Raw genomic sequence first — 12,237 nt, forward strand, 5'->3', positions numbered from 1 at the left:
CAGGATGCTTACAGTTCAAACCCATCTGTAAGTGCAATGGTGTATGCCTGTAATCCCAGCAGCTGGGGAGGATGAGGCAGGAGGATGGCAAATTCAAAGCGAGTGCCAGTCTTAGCAATTTAGCACCCCTGGGTTTAATTCTTGGAGATAGATATCTATATCTATGTCTATATATGTATATGTGTGTGTGTGTGTATATATATCTGTAATATATTCTTTATCCAAAATTTTACAATCCTAAGGAGCAAACATAAAAATTAATTCCAAAACATTACAATAGTTTTGAATACACATTTTTATAAAAAATGAGAAGAGAGGAGTTAGAAGGTTTTCAACACAAAGGATTTGATAAATGTTTCAGGAAAGGGAAGTGCTAACTACCCCGATTTGAACAATATATATTGTACACATGTATTGAATTATTACACTATGCCCTATGAACATGTGCAGTTTTTATATGTCAATTAAAAAAAAAACAGGCTAAGGTTGAAGCTCAATTGTAGAGCACTTGCTTAGCATGCAAAAGGTCCTGGGTTCCATGCCCAGCACCTGGACTTGATCCCCAGCTCTGCAAAAAAACAAAACAATATAAAACAAACACCCCAAACACAAATAAATAAAATAAATAATGGGAGGATGTTAAATAAAATTTGAAACAGAAAAAAATAATATTTCTCAAATACATTTTTCTTTTTTCCTTTCTCTTCTTGAGATTTAAATAATGTGTAATACCATTTAGTATTGCTCCAGAACCCTTGGATGCACTTTTTTTGGGGGGATTTTTACTCTTTTTTTTTATTTTTTCTTTTTGGGTTTCTATTGGCTTATCTTCAAATTGACCTCAATTCTTGTCTTGACTGTCTACTAATGAGCTGTTGAAGGCATTTCTCATCTTTTCTCAGTTTTTCATTGCTAGTATCTCCATTCAGTTCCTTCGAATCATTTCCAACTCTCTGCTGAAATTATCCCTCAGATTTTGCATATTCCCACATTTTCCTTTAGAGTCATAAGCATATTTATGATTATTATTTTAAATTTCTCACCTGATAATTCCAGTGTCTTACTTTTTCATAAGGCTTATATTTGTTTTTAATTTTTTAAAAATATTTTAATGGGGTGCTGAGGATTGAACTCAGTGCCTCACATGTGCCAGGCAAGCACTCCACCACTGAGCTAAAATCCAGCATATTTTGTATTTTATTTAGAGACATGTCTTAATGAGTTGCTTAGCACCTTGCCATTGCTGAGACTGGCTTTGAACTCTTGATCATCCTGTCTCAGCCTCATGAGCCACTGGGATTACAGGTGTGCATCACCGTGACCAGCTTTTTTTTTTTTTTTGGTAACAGACATTAGATAGTAGAGATTGATGTAAATAATTTTCATGCTTGGAAGTGAGCCCACTTTTTCTTCTGTTGGGTCTTTAATGTAGATGTTTATTAATTGAGTCAGGAGGTGGGCTGGGCTGGGACTGAGGGTTAGTGTTGCAATGGTTACCCTCATGATATAACCGACTTTAGATTCTAATGTAACCTTGTATTTAGGATGAGGGCTGTTTTGCTACAGCTTTTACTTCACTGTCTCCTAAAGAAGACACTATTCCATCTCCACAGTTTATGGCTTTTTTTCCCCGTGGACAGAGGAGAAGTTACTATACTACTAAGAAACTTTCCCAAGAGCCTTCTGTCTTCGTTGTGAATGCCTGGTAAGATTTATTTTAATTTTTAACTTCATATATGAAAATCATATAAAACATGAAGTCTATTGATATGCTGATTTTACAACCTGTTTGCTGTCTTTTAGAATTCTTTTATTCTCTGGGGTAGTTTTGAAAAATATTCACTAGAGTCTTCCAGGTACATCGTATTGTCATCTGCAAACAGAGAATACTTCTACTCTTTATTAAGCCTCTAGTTTTTATATATGATCACATTGGCAGTGTGTTAAGTAATAGTAGAAGTAAAAAAATATATATATTGGTTTGTTTCTGACCTTAGTATGAATGTTTTTAGTATTTCTACATTAAGTAAATCACTGACTTTAGGACTGAAACATTTACATATCATCATGATAAGACTGTATTCATCCATGAAGTCAAGGCTAAGGATAAATGGGTGTTGAAACTTCTTAAAGTCTTCAATTTATTAATCTGGTAAGTTTTAATAGATTTCTTATTATTTAATCATCATATTCATGGCATAGAATTTCTTTGCACTGTAGTACTGACTTAGTTCTGTGGTTTGGGGAAGTCCTTATTTTCCTTTTGGTTTTTATTTTCTTGTGACCAGAGTACATTTCACATTGTACTTCCTCAGAATAAGTTCAAGGGAGGTTAACTTTCTTATACATTAAAATTTATTTTAAATTTTCATACCTAAAATGTTGGCTAATGGAATCATTTTTAAGTCAAGATAATTTCCGCTCAAGACTTGAAAGAAGTCTTCTATTTCTCTTTTGCATACTGCATTCAATCTCATTCCTCTGCCAGAGACCTGTGCCACCTCTATCCCCTCATCTTCCTAAAAATTCATGATGAAGTACCCAGGTGTGAACTTTTTTTTTTCTCAATCATCCTATTAAGGTAACTCAGAGGAATTCTAAATTTAAAACCTCTTCTCTCAGATTAAAAAACAAAGGTTATTCCCTCTTTAGTTATTATTTCCCATTGTAGCAAAAAAAAAAAAAAAAAAAAGAGTGGGCCACCAAAGGTGACACAACCTAGTCCCTGGAATCCTTGAATATGTTATCTTACAGGAAAAAAGGGACTTTTCAGATGTGATTAAATTAAAAATATTGAGATAGGTAGACTTTCCTGTTTTATCTTGGTAAGCTCAATGCTCACCAACGGGTACCCATAGGAGAAAAGAAAGAGAGAAAGAGAGTCAAGATCAGAGAAAGGGATGTGATAGTAGAAGCAGAAGGAGAAAGAATGACACATGATGGAAGCAGACATCCTGGTCAGCTACACTGCTGACCTTGAAGATGGAGGAAAGGGCCATGAGCCAAGGAATGCTGACAGCCTCCAGAGGTTGGGAAAGGCAGGGAAATGGATCCTTTCCTATGGTTTCCAGAAGGAATGGAACTCCTAACACCTCCTTCTTAGGATTTCTGACCTCCATAGCTGCCAGACAATAAACTTATGTAGCATTAAGTCACTCAGCTTGTGCTACTTTGTTATAGTCACAGTTTAGATGGGCTGGATCAATGCATGCATTTCTTAACTGTTCCCTAATACTCTTCATTTTTTTATCTTCTTTCTCTAAAGTCTAGGGAGTTACTTCAATTATATTTTCCAACTTTTTCCTGATTTTAACAAGTTTTGACAGTCATATTTTTAATATCTCAACTTTTCATTATTCCCTGACTTTTCCTTTTTTATAGGTTTCTGTTCTTGCTTTGTGAATGCAATGTCTCCTCAAATGTCTCAGGTGTTCATTTTTACTCTTAGCTTCTATTCACTGCTTTTCCAATCAATTTCTTCCAGGGGCAGTGTTAAATCTGCTCATCTGTTTGTATACACGTATGAAAGACAAAACTGTTGCCTATCAATAGCTGGCAAGGATTCCCTTCATGTTTCCCATTTCCCTTTACTCAGCAGGCCTCTCCCCTTCCTGGGAAGTCTAGGTTGAGTTCTCCAGGTAGGGGTAAGTTATAGTAACTGACAGCCTTCACTAGAGGGTACCAAGCTCCCTTGTCTCCATTAAAATAACAAATCAGTGAGGGCTTTTACTCTAGTGGATACTAACCCTCCTCCCAACTTCACCTTAGTTTCTTAGCAAAATGCCTCAGTTTGTTCTGTTATAACACAATATCATACTGTATGGCTTAGAAACAATTGAAATCTATTCCTCTCAGTTTTGGAGGCTAGGAAATCCAAGATCAAAATGATAGCAGATTCAGTGTCTGATGAGGGCTCTCCTCCATCCATAGATGGCACTCTGCTTGCTGTGTCCTCATAAAGTGGAAAGGAAGAGGAAGATCTCTAGGGCACTAATCCCAATGATCCACCCTCATGGCCTAATCACCTCTTGTAGGCCCATCTCCTAATACCTTGGGGGTTGGGTATCAACAGATGAGTCTGGGGGAGAGATTAACTTCCAGTTGATAGCATAAGCACATCGTTGGTTTTGTCCTGGTGCAAACACCATGCCAAGATCCTCTCTCAGGCACAGTGGAGCTGGGTTTAGAGGTGAGCAAAGAACTCACTCTTCCTATCTCCTGGCCCACTTCTCTTCTCAAACTATGGGCCCTGAGCTTTCAGTCCCTCCAGGTGTGTAAGGAGGGTAACATCTCTTTCCAAGGACCCACTTCCCTGCCACATACAATCTCTTCTGCTAATTTGCTGGTTTGCAGTCACCTCTGCTTTGGGGTGTCAACTTGCATGGCAGACCAGTCTTTTTACTTTCTCAAAGTCCATGAAAGCCAAGACCCACAGGGACTCCACCTGTGCCTCATACTCTCTGTTGCTTCTCCCTGCAATTATGTTACTGAGCTATTTCTAGGGGAGCTGAAGTGGGAAGGAAGTACAACGGGGTATTCTGTCTTCCTTACACATGTCTAGGCTGGGGAAATCCTCCAATCTGTCTGTATGTCCCTGACACACTCAGTCAACACCATACTCATGGTGACATGTCTGTTTGAGGGAGGAGTCCTCTTCCCTGACAAGGACAGAGCAGTCCCACAAATTGATTGTCTTCATTCAGCTATGATGCTCCAGCCCAACATGACCTATAACCACTGGCTAACTTTTTGAATGAGAAACATAATTGACTGTAAACTCTCTGAGAGAGGGTTATCTTTGGCTCTGGGTTAAAGAAACCCTAACACAATAGTGGTGTAAACAAGGCAGCAGTTTACTCAATGTGGGAGGTAGAAAGTCCAATTTTGGAGGCTACACCATGTCAGGGACTCAGGCTCCAATTACATGGAGTTAGCTTACATGGCTTCCATCTCCAAGATCACCTCATGGCCCAAGATGACTGCTGCAGCTCCAACTATCATATTCACATTTCAGATAGCAGAAGTAGAAAAAGGGAGGAAGGGCTCACAAATTCCTTTTAATGTTACATTCTGGCATGGAAGCTGCTTCATGACACCTGCACTCACCACCCCCACTCCACTCAGTTAGCCAGATTTGGTCCAGAGAGTCATGTGCCAAGCTTAGAACTAAAGGTTAAATTATTAAGGAAGAGAATATGTATGCTGGAGGTCCTGACAGGTGCCATATCCCCTTTGTGATTTTTCTTCTTCTAGTCTAGAGATAGGAATTCTGGAACCATGCTCATGAATACTTGCCATCCACCCAGTGTTACTGTAGCCTTTGGTTCCAAATACATCACTCCATGTTACCCAGACCTGAGCAAAAGGTCTTTCCCTAAATTGGTTCAGAGTAGAAAAGACACTAAAGGATCGGGATAATCAGTGACCATATCCACAGTCAAAATTGTGGGAGTGAAGACTGTCGGTTTGAATCCGCCACAGAGTGACAAAGAGAAAGCAAATGGAAAATAAGTTGTTTCCCCCAGGTCTTTGTGAAGCCTGCCCCTCGCTCATCCGTTCTTCCTGCTGGGTCCCCAGGGTCTTGGCCCTGAGCTTCAGTTCAGCTGGCCCAGCTGCTTATGAAAGAAGAAAACAGTTCAACAATACCCTTGCCTGTCCCTCCCATGTAAACATTTTTAAAGTATTTTTTCCCACATTTTAGCATTTTGTGTTTTGATAAGGCCCATTTACTGCTGTTGGCTGAGCCAGAACAGTCTACACATCCCAGGGGAGGGCCTGCTGGAATAGAAAGAATTCCAGACTAATGAGCTGCAGAAATACGTGTTTGGTGACAAGCTGTGAACCCTGGGCCAGCCTCCCTGAGCTCCACCCTGGGCTTTGTGTGGCAGCTGCTGCCAGGAGACAGCTCCTTCATCCCTGGCAGTTGGGACAGTATGGCAGCCCTGGAGACCAATGCCTGCTGACAATGTGGCAGGATGTGACCACGGAGTCCCGCTTCAGATGGGGACACTGGAGCTCAACAGACTTCCTGAGTGTCTTCTCCACATGAAGCCATCACTCTCCCCAACTGAAACTGCCTTTCTGGGCCTTGGTCACCTGGGACTACCTGGAAACTTTGGCTTGAAGTCTCAGCCCAGCCTTGTCACCATAGCAGCTGAGGCATCCTGAGCGCACCAGTTTCATCCCCCTTACCCCAGTGTGCCTCAGTGACATGGGTCCCCAGCTGGAGAGCATCTCCCAACATCCACTCCTCATCCTCCTTTCAGAGGCTGGCAGGGTAGGCTCCCCTAGAGGGGTCACCTTCAGAGGGCACAAGGACCCACCCAGGGTCAAGAGGCTGGGGAACAAGAGCACTACGAGTTGAACCTGTGCCTTAGGCTCACAGCCTGCTGGGGTGGGCATCAGTACCATTCATCCACCCATAGGCCACTTCTCCTCTGGGGTGTATTATATTTTCTGAAGTCGACAGCAATACAATTCTTACCAAAGTGCTCTTCTTACAAGGAGACTTTGACAGTCCTGCTCAGAGAGGAGGGCCAGTTTCCCTCCTCTTGAATGTAGGCAGGTGTGCCATTTAGGGATCAGTGACCCTCTGTGACTTCTGAGGCTAGAACACAATGTGGAAGAGTTTCTCCCTGGTTCTCTTGGGATATTCCTATGCTGTGAGGAAGCTCAAGCTGGCCGTGGGGAGGCTAGGTGGCAGCCAGATCACTGCATGCAGATGTCTGCAGTGGTATGGCTGGGCCAAGCTCTCCATCTCTGAGCCTTATAGAATGGGCACGATATAGTCTTTTTCTCACTGAGTTACTAGGATCAAATTCCCATGGGAAAGGCCCATCCCACCCCACACACAAGATGACACCCATTCAGAACTGGTCCCTTCTCCCTAGCAGAGGCTTTTACACCAAGCCAATGCCCCTGTGTCTAGAGGGTACAGTTCAAGTTCTAGAAGTATGCTCAATTCCTCCCAACTCAGAGCAGGAGACCCATCACCTCCTTCACCCCTTCCCACCCATGCCCCACCCTGACTCAGGCTTGCTTGAACACATCACCCAACAGGGGGCATCAGACCCAAGGAATGGGCAGTGCTTTAATAAGGAGAGCATAATTTTGCAAGCTAGAAGACAGTTCTCTTATATATCCATGGGGACTTAGTGCTTCCTCAGAAGGTCCCCTGGTGGGTGCTCAAGCCCATATCTCAGAGTCAACTCATCTTCCCTTTATATCTCCCCACCCCAGCACATCAATCATACCCAGCCTGGCAGTCTTCAGAGAGCAGTGGACATCCAACTGCTCTCACCCTATACCATCCATCCTAGGCTAGGATACCCCTCACCTCTCTCCTGGATCTACCCTTAGCCTGGCTTCCTACTTTCACACCACTCCCATCCTCACCCCATTTTCCATGCTGCAGAATAATCCAATTAAAACCCATCTTGGAACCTGTCACCCCTCTGCTAGAACCCTCAGGGGCTTCCCATTTCCCTGCAGAATGTGCCTCACTCTCATCTCTAACCTCCTCTGGTCCCTCTTCCTAACCCCTCAGCTCAAGCCCCTGGCCTTCTGCTGTCCCCACCATACCAGACACTTCCCTCTCAGAGAACAACCTAGTGTCTGAGTTCTCTCTGCCTGGAAAACACTTTGCAAGTCTCACTAAATCATTTTTTTTTTCAGGTCTTTATTTAAAAGTCACCTGCTCAAAGAGACACCCTCAATTTACCTATCTATGCACTACCCCCTCTCTTTATGGTCTCCTCTTTGTCTCTGATTTCTATTTATCATGGTTGCCACCTGATCCACATACTTAGTACAATTTGAGCATCCTTAATCCAAAAACCCCAGATTCAATACTTTTTGGCCATCAGAGACCTATAAATGGAAAATTCCACATCCAGAAACTTTGTTTCATGCACAAAATTATTTAAAATATTGTATAAAATTACATTCAGACATATGAAACACAAATGAGTTTCCTGTTTTGACTTGGGTGCCATCCCCACAATATCTCATTGTCTACATGCAAATATTCCCAAATCCAAAGCACTTCTGGTCCCAGACATTTCAGATAAGGAATGCCCACTCTGTATTTATTGTTCCTCCTCATTTAAAATACAAGGATGAAAGTGAAGGCAGGGCTCTGTTCTCATCTGTTCCTGGAAACGCGATGAAGTGGAAATGTAAGATCCTCACCGATGAAGTCCAGGTAGAGGAAGAGGAGAGTGGGGATAGAATGAGAGAGTAGGACCCAGCTAGCTGTGAGAACTGGGTGGGGAGGCCCCAGCCTCCCTTCACCCTAGACCATGTGCCTTCTGCTCCTGTGTGTCCAACCAGCACTAATGGCAGCCTGGGGTGTGAGTCTCCCTTTTGGTGGGCAACACAGAGGGAAACCTCTGATTGAGGGACAGAGGCCAGGTTCACAAGAGACAGCGGGAACTTTGAAGGATCATCCAGAGAACAAGGGGTAGAAGCTTAGAATCTAGTGTGGCAGATCCGAAGCTCACAGCTGGCTTCTTAGCCCTCCTTGTGGCCCACCCTGGCAGACCAGGAAGAATAAATGCTCTGTGCACAAACAGCGCTTAAACCATGGAACCCTCCCTCCCCGTGTCTGGTGTTCCCCTGCCCCACAGAGACCCCACCCTGCCACACCTACCCACCCAAGGTGAGCTAGCTCTGACTCAGACCCCACCCATTATCCTGTACCCAGCGGTGGAAGGAGGTTAGGGAGGGTTTCAGCACCCCTGGACCTCATCTGGGGACAGGCCTGGACCTGGAGCAGTGGGTGTCAAGGAATCCCCCAGGGCTGGCCTTAGCACCTGTGTGGGCAGGATGGCTCTGGGAACCCAAGGGGATTATGTGGCGGTTTGGCAGGCTGAGTGCAGAAAAGTCAGCGAAGCAGCTACCAACCCCCATCTGCGGGGGAGGGGGTGCTTGTTTTCAAAAGGAGTCCAGGTCCCCTGGAGGGGGGTTGGGCACCATGGCCCTCTGAGAGCTCTGCTCCACCTCTCTGCCCAGCCTGTACCTCCTCCAGGGCAGCCAGTACCGCCCTATCTACGAAGGCAGGGTGAGGGGCTCACACTCTGCCTGGGACACACAGGATCCTCTGGCCAGGGTATGGCTAAGCTCCTTGGGCATAGTCTCCAGGAAAACCTACCTGATGATGCAACCTGCCCAGCAGAGCTGATCAAAGGGAGCTGCTGCGTGGGCGAGCGCTCAGACGACCGCAGGGCTTGCCCAGCGCTTCCTGGCCTGGCTGCGGGTTCTGCCCGCCCACTGGGCGCCTGTGGCAGCAGTGGGGGGTGGGGGAGGGGCGCTGCAATGAGGTGGACTCCTTTTGCTTCTTCTAGGCTCTGATAGCCTTGGCGTCCTGCTTGGTTCCTCCAGGGCCTAGGCTTCTTTTTCAGTCAACCCCTGGTAACTATGGCTCAAGAAAAAGGTGGCTTGGAAGAACTTGGTAGCAGCGTAGTACTCGGAGCTCTAGTATGAGAGGGTGGCTCTTTCCCTGTGGAGCTCAGAAGTCAGCATGACCTGGTTCCAGGTAGAGAACCCTGGGGTGGGAAGCAGCAGCACCCAACAGGTTCCTGGAACAGAAGCTGGATGGGAGCCTGGCTGCTGGCTGCTGGGTTGGCTGTAGAACAACTTCCTCATTGCGTCCCCAAATGCCAGCAGCTGGCTTGGTTTGGTTGCCTTCTTCCCCGGTGCCATCTAATGTCGCTTAGTACAACCCACATTGTTTCTGCTCTCCCCCTGAGTAGCCTTGTCCCTCTGATGCTTGATATGTGACCTTGGTGCAATGGCCTCATCTCTGAGGACTGGGCTCAAGAGGACTAAGGGCAGTAGGGGAGTGAGTGGAGAGCATGAAAACATCAATTACGGGCTCCACCTGGAACATGGGGTGCTTTGTGGTGGGAACCTGTCCAGGCAAAGGTCTTATCCCAGAGATCAGGCAAATTACTAGGTAGCCATTGGAGCAGAGCCTGAGCACCAATGTGTGAGCAGCAGACACCTTATTAGGTTAATTATGGGCTCCTGGGCTCCCCAGTACTGCGTAATACATAAGATAAAGTCGGGGTCGGTCAAGGGAGCAGCTCCAAGGTGATGTTTTCCTTGGGAGGTGAGCTCGCCAAAGATCCTCAGGCTGAATGGTGTGTGGGGGGGGGATGCTGGAAGAAACGATGGGAGGAGGTGATCCCTTAAAGATCTGAGAAGTTTGCAGATGCCACCCCCAAACCTCGCTCCCCCCCACACACACACACACACTTTCTCATCTGTAAAGATCTGTCAAGTTCATCCCTCTGACATTTATGATGTGCCAGACAGGAACTGCTGGCCACTGGATAAGATCGGCAATTATAATGATGATGGTGTTAGTGATATAACTAATAAGATAAGCTTTACATCGTACACACATTAGCTCATTTAGACCTGGAAACAAATCCATTCTCATTTTATACGTGGGGAGGCTGAGACCAAGGATGTTAAGCGACTCGCTAGCAGCCATGAGAGCCCGAAAATCAAAGGGTAAGCCAGAGCAGAGACCTCCCAGTACGGACAAACCCGTGGCACGTGGAGAACCAAGGAGTCCCAGCGACCTTCCCTCAAGGTCAGATGACTCCGAAGGCTACTGGCTCCGCCTTCTCCAAGGCTGCTAGGCCTCTTGGCTGGCAGCCTCTGCCGCAAAGTCACTGGGGAGCTAAGAGTGCCAGCGAGTTGTGGGCGGGGCCTGGAGCACGCAGCGGGTGGGTGGGCGCGGTCCGCTGCTCCTGCAGGGCTTTTAGGGTAGGGTAATTAGCCTGGCTGCTCAGGCTGGGCGGAGTGCCCGGGAGCCTGCCAGGCCCGGCCACGCTCTTGAGGGCCCTGGACCTGGCATGCTCTCACCCACCCTCTGCCACTTGCCCTGGTCAATTTCAAGCCCCATGGGAAATGATCTCTGGGATTCTGTGTCAGTGTCAGAAGATAAACCTGTATTGGGGAAGGGAGTGTGCCACCTGGACTTGTGGGGACAGAGAGAGGGCCCTGCGCCACCCACTTCTCCAAGTTGGGCCCAAAGCTTGCACGCGGAGACCTTTCTTGCCCAGCCAGTCTCCTCTTCAGCCCTGTAGTCCCTCATTGGCCCGTCTCTATATACAAGGCCTGACACACAGCGCCACCTAGTCCCCTTCCTCTCTGAGCGCCCCATATCACACTCCCAGCCTCATTCTCCAGATCCCAGAACCCTCCTCACAGCCTGGTCCCTCTTGGGCTGGGAAGCCTGGAGGACAGGAATAAGGACTCATTCTTTGTTCAGGGAGGATCCACCAGGCTGGGACAGAGCCAAAGACATGACAAGACAGACAAGACAAAAGACCTCTACCTTGGGGGCCACCAGGAAATAATCTCCAGATCCCTTCCCTAAAATCCTTGCGTCTCCCACACCACTACACCAGATTTGGGTTCATTTTTATTTTTATTTTTTATTTTATGTGTTTGCTTTTGCAGCATTGGGGATTGAGTTCAGGGTTGATCTATCACTGAGCTACATTCCCCAGCCCTTTTATTTTTTTTATTTTGAGATAAAGTTTTTGCTAAGTTACAGAGGCTGGCCTCCAACCTGCCTCAGCCTCTGGAGTGTCTAGGATTACAGGCCTACCTGCTTCACCACGTGGTAAATTTTTCAAAGAGGAGGCACATCAAGTTCCCCAATATTGGACCCAACAGGCTTAAATGGACTTGCCCATCTCCTCTCATTGCTTTATTTTTTCAGAAATAAAAAGAATGGGCACAGCCTCGGTTTATAATGCTGATTTTCAGGGTATTATCAGGACCAGCAGCCGTAGCACTCCCTGAGAATCTGCTGGTAAGCACAGGCCCTTCCCTGACTCCCTGAATTAGAAACTCTGTGTTTAACAAGCTCTGCAGAAGATTCTGATGCCAGTCACGGTGTGAGACCTCATGCTTTCAAGCTTCCCTCTGTCAACCCTCAAACCTGAGCCCCACCATTGAATCCCACAATTCTCTTCCTTCCGAGTTCAGCAGCTCCACTCAAAAGCTGCTCCAGAGCTCCCCATCAATTCCTTTTGTCTGTGAACCACAAACATCTGTGACTCCTGGATCTCCTAATCTGTCTAAAAGTCTCTCTCATCAGTGGTAGGATTTGGGTGTGTGAGTGGTGTGGAGTCAAAGCCCCTCCTTGGCTTAACAGGCTGGAAGCCCCTGCCCTATAAAAACTTATCTTTCATCCAGGCTGGAGGTCACGGGTCT

General features: G+C 46.1%; 1 long non-coding RNA gene across 1 annotated transcript in view; it reads left to right on the forward strand.

Moving 5' to 3' along the window:
- Window positions 1-1,477: 1,477 nt before the first annotated feature.
- LOC124087010 (uncharacterized) overlaps window positions 1,478-12,237 on the forward strand; it is a 28,541-nt gene continuing 17,781 nt past the window's right edge. Inside the window, exon 1 of the long non-coding RNA XR_006849985.1 lies at window positions 1,478-1,705. This is a non-coding gene — a long non-coding RNA (uncharacterized LOC124087010). The remainder of the gene's footprint in view (window positions 1,706-12,237) is intronic.

This window comes from Marmota monax, unplaced genomic scaffold, assembly GCF_021218885.2.
Source record: "Marmota monax isolate L192 unplaced genomic scaffold, Marmota_monax_Labrador192_F-V1.1 WCK01_AAM20220418_F8-fsc00005, whole genome shotgun sequence".
In the NCBI taxonomy this organism is placed as follows: domain Eukaryota; kingdom Metazoa; phylum Chordata; class Mammalia; order Rodentia; family Sciuridae; genus Marmota; species Marmota monax.